This window comes from Lineus longissimus, chromosome 13 (assembly GCF_910592395.1).
Source record: "Lineus longissimus chromosome 13, tnLinLong1.2, whole genome shotgun sequence".
Taxonomy (NCBI): Eukaryota; Metazoa; Nemertea; class Pilidiophora; order Heteronemertea; family Lineidae; genus Lineus; species Lineus longissimus.
The window spans coordinates 179,370-191,058 of record NC_088320.1 but is presented as its reverse complement, the minus strand read 5'-3'; the positions used below and the strand labels follow the sequence as shown (position 1 = coordinate 191,058).

The following is an 11,689-nucleotide window of genomic DNA, read 5'->3' as shown; positions in this document are numbered from 1 at the left end:
AAAGGTGCGTCCTCTAATATGTGGAGGAACACGACTGATACTCACCTGAGGATAAATAAGAAAGTTCCATTTCTCAACGGAATAACAACCAATTCACTGGAGACGATATTCAGGTAATTTTACTGCAAATTAAAAAACAACAGTAGATTGTCTTCATATAAAATGACATAAGACTCGAAGCTCACCTCACTTGGCGTGTCATCTGACAGGTCAGCAACCGTCTTATTCCATTGGGAAGGTCACCTGAACCTCAAGGTCATAGCCCAGTGGGAAATCATCGGTCCTCTCAAGAGAGTTAAAGTGCGTGAGATGGATCAGAGGTCACAGTGATGGCGTTGATTTCTTAATAATCATTTTTGTAAATTGGCAAAAATCATATCAATCGGATGTTTACATATTGGGTTATTTCACTGCCCTTGGTTCGTTTCCGGAATAATTTCAAAGCACTTTACTTCAATCTTGTCTTGTATATGTTGGAGATACATGTATTCACCAGATGAGCTGACATGGCCCGCCAAAGGTCACATGATATGATACTCAAAGCTAGCTGGGGATGATGTTGTGATGCAGTAAGTCATCATAAGGGGGTTGATATGACCTTGAATCCGTTTAGGTCATGTTGAGGCAAGACCAATGCAAAACAGAAATTGAATAGCAATCAACAGAAATTGAGCGACATTAGAGAAATACCGAGATAGAGGTTAAAAAGGGATGTAGTTGCATAATATGCGGTCTAAGAGGATACAATAAAAATGATGTGTTCAATAGCGGATACATCGTTAAGTGACGTATTAGCAGAAGTCGTTGTTATTGCCACTTGTCAAGCGAGTCGCCAGACAGAACTCAAGTCATCACTTTGTCATAAAAAGCGTCGTCTTGGGTTACAGAATGCCCTCAGCAGACGTTCCAATGTTTGAACCCGTCGTCTGCCCAGCTGGCTGATTAATATTAACGGCGTTGATTTCACGCCTGGTGATTCCTTTAGAGGGACATTCCCATTCGTGGGGGATCTTGGCCATCGTATGAGCGTTCGGTGGGTGAGTGACCCTTACCGCTATGACATATCGAATGATTTCGATATTTTGTCAACGTGATAAATAGCTGATGGATTTGATTTAGCGATTACCTATACTTCTAGAAAAAATCGACGATTCGTAAGAACAATCTAATTATCACTGTGTTAAGGGGCAACCGCGTGGCCACAGTTGGCAGGCAGTTTGTGAGTGATTTATCCTCATAAGGTAACTAACCATGCTTCCTTATCGCTGAATGATAAAGTGACCATTATCTTAGCGAACTTGTTTGCTAGAAGTGCGCTGACGTGGCGGCCTGGGTGCAGTAGCAAATGGGTTGCGGTTACTCCAACAAAAAACGTAGAAATCAAAGATGGTACATGTACTTCTTAAGACCACGTGGTATGAAAAGAGCGTCATCATCCTCAGATTGACTAATACGCCGAGACCGGACGAGGTGAAGGAGGAGAACACATCCTATCTCACCAGCAAGCGCGACCTAATGAGCCGAGAACAGTGCTAATCGACCGCTTATATTCAAACATTACATCTCGATGCCGTGGAAAAATCCCGAACATCTCACACAAAATACATAAATGAATACATTAGTGCACAACATGTTGGACAATGTTGATCAACGAATCTTGTATTTGGGGATGTAATGTTCACATCCAAACAAGTGTGATGCAGATTGCGGGGGCTTGAAATCGTTTTGGAGCTGTCGCCAAGGCTAATTTCGAGTGGTATATTGATGACCTGACTTGATGGCGATAGCGCAGTGACTGCTTCACGCCTTCATCACACTTATACCGACCCCAGGGGCAGAGACAAGATCATTTACGCAACCACAGAAACCAGATATCACTTTTCTTTAAGGAATTTGCACAAAACGCTCATCTCAGTTACCCTGATAGTATCGCGTGTTTGTAAGTTTGTTTTATCGCTATCATGGGTATCTTTCTTCAGGCAATTGGTGTTTATCTAGATATAAAGTGACACTCTCCTCAAGTAAGAGTTTGACACTTCCGATCAGGTGTTGGCCAAACAGAAGCCGACTGCCATGATTGTTCGGCGCAGATCTCACAGTAGTCTCGGGCCGGAGAAATGAACAAGAATTAACCCCCGCTCTCCTCTGACTGATACGATTGGAGACAACAAAAGCTGGTAGCAAAGTTTCCTTCCAGTTTATCTAGGTATGATGAAGTAATAACAACAATATATCCTGTATCCAAATCCTTGACCGCAACAGTGATTGATGGTCCGTCCACTTCAAGTTAATCGAGAAAAGTTAACACGCAATTTTAGTTGTGGATGCCAGATTGAGTTTATATCCAATTAAATTTGGTCGGTTCTATTTTGAATGCCAGGGCGGAATGTGGCTGACTTGATCAGTCTAGGCAACTGACTGTGTCTTGTCGGTTATTGCAAGGAGGATTTCGTAGCTTGCCACTCACAGGAGTTCTCGTCTCGGATCGACTTTTTCATTTTACTGCCATACGTGAACACAATGTTTCGCTGTGGGGCTCGTGTTGATATTCTCTCGGGCGACAAAAAATTTCAATCATTTAATACGAAATATCATTTCCGTTTGGTGCAAAATGTCGTCGCAATGATCATCTATAGAAAAAAACCGACATGGTGCTAAAGTACTTGAGTTTTCGAACACAGAATATAGACAATTTTGTTTTCGATCGCGAAATCACTTACAAAACTACATACGAAACCGTGTTTGTATATAGCTGCATCCGATGATGTGATTGGTATAATGTTTTCTATTTGACCCCAATGCACTTTTTGGAATCACCAATAGTGGCTGCCTACTTCGGTTTTATTCGACATTACGAAAGTCATTATTTGGAGAGGAAAACCCATCATGTCATGTAATGAAGTACTGGATTCTGAATTAGGAGTGTCTTAGGTTGTGTTATTGGCGGGAACCAACTCATATCAAAATGTCAAGCTAGAGTTGTGAACACTTGTCAACGCTTTCTACCTTCATCGTAAACCTGCACATAGACTGTCATTTGGTGATTTGAATCGTGGCCGGATTTTAAACTAAAAACGCATTTGAATCGGCCAATGGTATTTGCGAGCGAGCACTCCCATGCCTTCCGAAGGGAACGCGTGATTCTTCATTCACAAACCTGCTGATTGAAAGATTTGTCTCGAAAAACCAAAGTTTAAAAAATGAGTCCCGAGTTCAGTGCAGAAGCTGTTTACAGAAAAGCAAAAACAAGGAAATGAGACGAACTGTTCATCAGTTTGAAATCCGCCATTTTCACAAAATGGAGCTCTTTCACCAAACACCCGAAGAGTTATTCGACCGTCAGTCAGGGCGCTCGTGCGAGTCAATGGATGACACCCTCTCACTATTGCTCGGCGTGCCATTAATCTGGGGATCTACTCCAGCTAAATTGTTTTTAAGTTTTTAATTTGATTTGCGGTATTCAATGGAATATTTCATTTCAAAACGAAAGAAACCCTGGTTATAGAAGTGAATGTCGTATAGATTCAATGTGATGCGTACTCTCTCACTGGCAAGAACGGTTCGGTTCATCCCAGGGTTTTCCCTGGATGAGATTTGACGCGATTTCGCGTGAATTTCACAAAGCACGTGCTCCTGCATTATTTGATGAGTATGATGAGTGCTGAATGAGATCACCAAGCACTGCCGTATGCATTGTCGCAATCGCACTCCGTGTACACATGCACGTATAGAAGAGGTTAGAGTGGAGAGAGTCCATGTACATGGACTGGTCGCAAAGTCAGATCGATCTGTCATGCTCGGAGTTGAGGATCGGGCCCAGTGGTCAGTGTGGTTGTATTGTCCTCTCGGATATTGGTCCTCAATCATCAAAATCAAGGCTGGCAGACGATAGTTATGAATGACCTTCACTATCGATGCACAGCACCAGACTCGACCACGGAGGACCACTCGGCCAAAACATTCTTGTTCAACGATGTTACAGCGGGCGCTGTTATGGGTACACAGACCAAAATAGGGTATGTGGGAAATCTATAGGACTTTTAGCGACTTTAACAAAGGAATGTACATTGTATGTGTAATCAAGGAACTTATCCTCGCAGGTGTTCTCAAATTCCCTTCTGGCAGTCGGTAAATCTGACAAGGAACGCGCGTATCAATGACTGCACCTAATAGCCAATTGATACTTGAGTAAATGACACTTAATTAATAATCAATCAGCTGTCAGTGTCTGTTGAATGTTTGTCAATAACAATCATGACTATGGAAGGAAATAGATACCCCTTCAAACTCCTTGTGTGCTCGGTCAGGCATGGATTAAGTTGGTGGCTCGGATTGGCAACGCAGCAATAAAATAAGTTTACTCTGTTTATAATCTTATGGAAGCATGGAGAAAAAACACAGACTTTGTAACAGAGTTAGGTTGAATAACGCACACAAATGTGAAACACGGAATTGTCCTAGCATATAGGCCTACAGTGACTGAGATCACAGCAACCGTCCCGAAACCACACCAGTGCACTTTTTCTTGTGAAAAAAATGCATTCGAGACATGCGCGAAAGAAACAGGTTTAATCCCTACCAGCAGCTGTGGACAGGGCGAGATTGTTCAGTGGTCGAAGCAGGGACTCGATGGCCATTATGTGGCAGAGGAGAAGGCGCAACATGCGGTGACATGTTGCGGCGAGTTTGAGTGCTTGCGCAAACAGTGTCGCACTCTCGCTCTCAGTAGCATTGCTTTTGACTCTGTTAACCCATTACACAGCAAAGTTTGTTCATTTTTTAGTCAATGGGACCGAGTTCTTCCTGAATACCTTTTCAATCAGGAGCAACATGACTTTATGAATGTCAAGCACCCTCTGTGTTGACCTGTATCAATCAAGCACACATACCATCCGAGAACTCGGAATCTAATTACGAGCAAGTGGGTACTGCAGAAAATTTGGCGATGTTAGCAATCTGTCCTTGTCGAGTAATCCATGCCATATTGACTAAGAGAACTCGCTGCGTTCTCCTGCTCGATGCAGCGGTCAACCATGTGCCCCCTACATGAATTCAATGTCGAACCTGGGTCGAATTCCGAGGGGAGGGGGGGGGGGGGGGGGGTAACCGGGTTCACATTGACCGCTGCGTGACTCAAAGCTGTGCATGACCAGATAGGTTTTTTTTATTACATTACTGATAAGTTCAGGGGTAAGTACATTGGGGCGGCTTACTGGAGTGATTGATCAGTTAAACACACACCACGACAATCTATGTCCTGTGTCCCCGCCGTCCCCTCATTCAGGGAGGTGTAAAACAAACACAAAGACAGCCTTTGAACACTGGTTGACATGTCCCAAATTACGTTTTTCATGACTGATTCAGGTCAGTGCAATAATTGATCGATCAATCATGTGACCATGCGTGTGTGATACGTGTTGAATACGCGCACAACAGACATAGAACGTTGCTGATACGTACAATGTATAAAAATCATCTACAGTTCATTTGTTTGGGTACAAATGTATCATAATCTCACAAAATGTATTTTCCTAATAATTGAACAATATTACTATGTGTTGCATGTTAGCGATTAAGTACAATTTAATATTTAAAGTGGAATTTGATTCTATGACCTAGTTCCGAATAAAACCACGGGAGTAATACAATTTGTTGTGAACTTTTTCCCCAACGGCCGCTTCACGCTCAGCTTTGCGCAGTGGCGGTACCGTAGCCAATGAGGTTTATCCGAGGCGCGGTTATTGCTAGTTGAAAACTATACCCAATACCCCGCAATGATGCCTTCACCGGCTGATTTGCAATTTTTTCAGGCTCCTATACGGGGCAGATAACGCCACAAGATCAGTACGCTCCCCAGCTTCTCCCTGGCTTATCAGGCCTCTTTCCTTGGGGACTCGATCTCGGATATGCGAAAGACGGAGTCTGTTGAAGCTTGGAGAACCTCATCCTCGAAAATCGAGAGTCAGTCGTATCCTCCTCTCCTCGCACACATCGATAGTGCCGAGTGTTGGCCAGAGCTTCAGGATATTCAGATCTCCGCATATTTTCACGACAGGTCAATTCCTGTAAGATTGAAAACCCAGAGACCGCCTGCTATACCTGGTTCGGTTAACGAAACAAGAAACTGATCTCAGTTGGTATATGAAATCAAATTAAAAAATTAATGACAATGTCGTTGTTTATCTTTGTCTCGGTCTGTCATGTCAATAGCAACTAGAGGTCTAATGTAGCCGGGTGATGGCGATGATAGCACCGGCCGATTAATGAATGCTAGACTCCCAGTTATCTGTGCCAGCCCTGGGAGCCAACCATCTGGGGAGCGAGGCGGGGACCCACTCTTCTATCAAATGCAATTTGCAGTACATGGAACTGCAAAAATCTTCTTTTACTTTAATTGTTTGATTGATAAAACTTATGAATGCTATAGTTTTGATGAGGGTTGAGGAAATCAGAATGCATTAGAACATTTTTACTTTAAGGAAGGTTGATCCCCATGGAAACAATGACATGATGTAATTCGTATTAAATGTTTTCGTTCGTACAGCTATGCATCTTCCGGCATATAGGGTGGCATGCACGCGGGGTTTACCGTGACGGACCGGCGCTGTAACGATATATAACACATCGATTTGGTGTGACCCTGACCTAATCCACCGGCCATCCCTTCCAATTGCCTGGCCCGTAGTTTTAAATTGCATCAGTTCCCTAATCCCGCAAAGACTGCTCTCAATAGACGTCATCAGTCTTTCCTTTGCAAAATATGATTTAAATTCAACGTGGCATTGAAATCACATCACTTCCCCTAAAATGTCTTTATAACCACCAAACCCAAGGCGACACTCGGCCAAAAAACAGCGATAGCTTCCAATAGTGAGCTAATGCATTTCAATTGATGCGAAGAAAAGAGCATTTTCACGCATCGTAAAGAATTCAATTTGGGCTTTTTTTATTTAAGCACACTTGACAGGCTCGGTAGCACTGTACAGCTGGTGCAGTCTTCATCTCATCGATAATGTAACACGATGTCACCATTAGGTGAAAGTCAGAGTGCTCAAGAGGACCTTCTAGGATGCAGCAATCATGCAGAAAACCAGCCGTATCGTCAATGCACTTTTTGTCAGGTTGGCGTGGTTTAAATTTAAAGTGCATGGTTCGCGCTGGTTTCTCCATCGCGGCGCTTGAATCAGTGCCCCTCCCCTCCCACGACAATCACTACGTGGAAGGGACTGAAATGACGGCATTCGATGGCCGCCTCATTTGCTGCTTCAGCGCGATCTTATATCAATGACAAGTGCCAACCACTTAATTATGCCAAGAAAAAGAAGCTCGACTGCTAAATGCTCAAATTTGATTCTGGGCGGGATGATTCGCTATAAAAACGCGCGTGCATCGAGGCATTGTCAGTTAATTTCGGTAGATAAAGATATTACAGCGGGAGTTTCTTTAGGGCTCATCATTAATTACTCCTCATTCGAAGATAATCAGCCGTGGAAACATCGGCGGTCAGCTACTGGGTTTCGGTAGATAGATATTAAAAATCTGCAGGGAACCAAATGTTAGTGTTGATAATGTCGTTAGGTCGGACAACAGCTTGTTCTATATCCTCATCCCACCGGCATCAGCAGGGTGGAGGCTGTCAGCGACAACCCGCGGAACCAAGGAAGCGATCTTCAATGGCCCAATCAAAACCTCTGATCATACCATACAGTCAGTGTACATACACCAAATTCAGCTCATCTTGCGATGGCATGGACGTACACACTCCTCAGCTGATAGATTGGTGATTCCAATCACTTGATTGAAGAACCTAATTATTTTTACGACACCGACAGCGTTCCGCTTTACGGTAACTGCGCGTGAAAATTGCGTGCCGCGTCAAAATGGCCGCGGCGACAACACCAGAGCAATTTGTCTAATGTTGTTCTGGATGGTACATTACATAACCAGTCAGGCGCAAAATGACAACAATATGGTTTCCACTTGAGGAGGTTGTGGGTCAATCAGAAATAGTGAGTCCTCTTCTTCTTGTTCAGGCTGAGAGGCAGTGGCAGGTGTTTTTCCTGGGCGTATTTCCGCAGTCCCATCTTGCGGTTAATCCACCATGAGTTCTCCCACATGAAAGTGAGAAGAGGAACAATAACAGAATACACCCCTTGCCGGAACTGAGGGACAAGAACATTTCACTGATTTCCCCGTCATATACTTAGAGGTGACATCCTAATACATTACCCGAATCAAAAGCCATTTCTTTCGTCAAAGCCAGAAGAAACACTGACACTGTCTTTGGTCACCGTACCCGTAAGTTTTGAAAAGTTTTGCGGTTCCGGTGAAACATTGGCATTATATGAATCATGGTTGAACGAGCCTGAGATAGAGTAACTCCCAAACAAAGCTTCAGTGACCTCCTATTCACAGCCCTGGTGTGGTAGCTAGTATGGAATTGACACCTCTGAACTTGCTATCCTCTCACTTGATATCAGTCTGAAAACAACATGCAGCGCCGACACGAGTTTCATGCCGAATCTCACTGCAACTTCACATGATAGCAAAAACAAACAACGTTTTTTGCAAAGCTTGCAAAAGACGGGCTCGACTCCGCTACATTACAAAGCAATGCGATTTGTTTAATGGTTTTATTGGTGATATTCGCATCAGTCGCGATCATCAAGTGGAACACCCGGATGACATGTCACTTGATCGATGTTGACCTTCTCTTGTTGGCGAGATGCATCACTGGTACCTCACTCGTGCGACATGGTGATGTATAAATTATGTGCATATCATTCTCAGTGAGGTTGCGAAACCATTTCGTTGACGGTAAACTCTTGAAAACGAAGGTTCTTTAGCTTTTGAAAAACTATCATCAGAGGTTTTCGACCAACATATGCACCCGTACGGTAAGAGGTTCCCACCAAACACCATCACAGCCTCCCTCACAGCAAAGACAAAACTTTGGAGGGAATGACACTGTCAGGTTTCTATTTCAAACATGCTGAGATTTCCATTTTTTATCAGATTTTAGAAAAGACTTTGCCTCGCTGAACATTACTTATTTCCGGAATACAAAAAGGCAATTTTTGTCTCTCGCAGCATGAAAGGTGATACTCTCCCAAGAGATTTGATGCAAATGATCTGTTCATGGGAACCATCCGCAAAATGACATTGCATGTTGCTCGTCTGGTGTATACACTGTGTGCATGCAGTAAGTACGGAACAGAATCATTGGGAATGGGATCCTTTGCGAAGAGAGCAGGGTTCTAAATAGTTTGGCATCGGTAAGCAACGCCAGCTAAATTCGCCAGTGCAACGACGGCACGATACGATCGCGCAGAGACAGTGCGTCATCCATGGCTAGGGGGATGGCCGGAACATTGTGCCAATGCCATTGCTCCTCCGCCTTTTAGGCAAATGATCTGATGAATATTCATGTTTTTTATCGTTTCAGACAAAATGAGGTCCGCGAGCTACACATACTTCCTGGCTGCATTATGTTTAGTTTTAATGTTAATATCACACAGCGAGGCGCAGTGGCGCCCCCAGGGGCGATTCGGTAAACGAGATCCTGCCACAGACGGAGAATTCAACTCAGAAGATGGTGAGCTCATTTGCATTTCTCATTTACATATTAGGCAATGAGAGGTTTTTAATTTCTTGGCCCCTCGCAGTCACAGGAATGAAAGCAGTGTCTGTTCATAATGATCAGAGAGGATGTACTCAAAACTCGGTCCCTGGTGGCAAGGTATCAATAGAGTGCCCCCTGGCGTGAAATATTAGAACTAAATGACTTGTCTCGGGCAGAAACTCAATCTTTTCTATAGTGTCAAATTGACTGTAAACGTCCATGGAATGTATTCACTGGGATATGATACTGGTACATTAGTCGTATTGGAAAAGTTGTTCTGGCTCAAGATACCAACAATGATACCTTTCATTGATTCTCTGGTCACCCACGCTTCGGCAGGGCTGGCACATCAAGAAATAGTTGTTGACATAAAATCATTCCTTGTCTTTTGGATTCCCTTTACATCTGCATCAAATAGTTCAGGTCACGATCAAAGTGTGTGGTTGTCAAGGAAAACAGGTGTCACTTCCCATAATGCCCTGACCATGACTTCCTGTTCATGGACATTTGGTCTATTGACGATGCCAGAGTCAACGCTTTTATTCGGCTTCCTGCGCGTGTCGGGGCGGAATCGAGCCGGGCTAACAGTGATTAATTATGAAGAGAATTTAAGAAAGAGTCCTCAATAAATCATTATTTAAAGCTGAACTGTGTAAAACATACGCAGCCTATTCGTGATCAAACCGATTATGTCAGTTCATTATCTAAACCCATATAGGTCCCCGTACAGGCAATCTCTATTCAAAACAAGTTACTCCCTCAGACGAAAGGTGTTCATCTGATATTATTTTCTCTTCCAGATCTCGAGGCAATAGACACCGCCAGTTTAGAAGTAGCCAAAACGCCTATTTTCGCAACAAAGGATAAAATATGCATTAAGGATGCCAACACAGAAATGTACAAGTGCTTGAGGTAAGGCCGTGACGTCATATCCGTATGGACAGTCCCGCGCTTTGATGGAGCTGGGAACTAAAATAACCTGTTCTGATTAAGTAAATGGTGGAGATCAACAACCTGTCCATACATTGGCAAAGATGAATTCAGTTCAGAGAAGGTCATGTCAATATAAAAAGATGTATCCACGCAACCATCGCAAAGATTCAAAGACGCCCCACACATTTAACGTTGATGGTATGAATGGTTTTATTATGAGAGCTGTTTAACACGCCGTGCTGCCGTGATATTGACTGTGCAATGACAGGCGACACCACCATTCGCTTTAAATGTACTTCCTTACCGAAGCCCTTCACTCCTCTGAAAGCACAGGCGACTTTCCTCCGCTGCCTTCTGTCCCTGGCGACATTCTCTCTATGCCAAGAGCATCTTGATTCCCCAATGCTTGTCCTATTAGACGCAACGAGTAGCAAGTTGGTGAATCAACTTTCTCATCAACTAGGTCCAGTGTAGCACATATAAATTGTACCAACATTTGACGAGATGTCAAACTCGCTGACACGATCTATGTTAGCTACGATGTCCCGAGTATGATGTGTGTAGAATTGTACAGAGAAGTGGCGGCAGGGATGGAGTCCGGGTTTTATAATCGTCTTTGTGACAACAAAGTGATGACGCCTTTTGTGCCAGTGTACGATGCCTGGCACCAATCCGTTGGAAGAGGAGTGACCTTTAATGATACCTGTCGTCCTAAGACTTATCACGTGATCCGTTTTCTTTTGCAGGCGACGAGTCCGAGCTGGTAACAACATCTACCACTAGGTGTCGCCCACAGTGATGGCCGCCAGGCTGTTGAGCTGATCTTTGACTAAAACATGGAAGTGGACAATCTGATAGAATTCGGAGGAATTTCTCGTTCGATATCTATATTTTTATAATGACATTTAGAGTTTCCCCTGATTGTTTTCTATCTCAGAGCTGGATTTCAGTTTGGACTTTCCTTTATAAAACACTCGTCTCTACCTGGACTTATCTTCCAACAATATTCATTGAGACCTGCATCAAAACGAAGATTTGATGCCAAAGGCTCATCCGTGTCATCATTGGCGAAACATACCAGGCATGCCAAGTAGACTCTCAGTCAAACTGTCTCTTTGTGGAGCGACCGTGGAG

General features: G+C 43.6%; 1 non-coding gene across 1 annotated transcript; it reads left to right on the top strand.

Moving 5' to 3' along the window:
* Positions 1–5,687: 5,687 nt before the first annotated feature.
* Positions 5,688–5,824, top strand: LOC135498509 (U4 spliceosomal RNA). Its single transcript, XR_010449086.1, has one exon. It is a non-coding gene; the product is annotated as a U4 spliceosomal RNA (small nuclear RNA).
* The last annotated feature ends 5,865 nt before the right edge of the window (positions 5,825–11,689 follow it).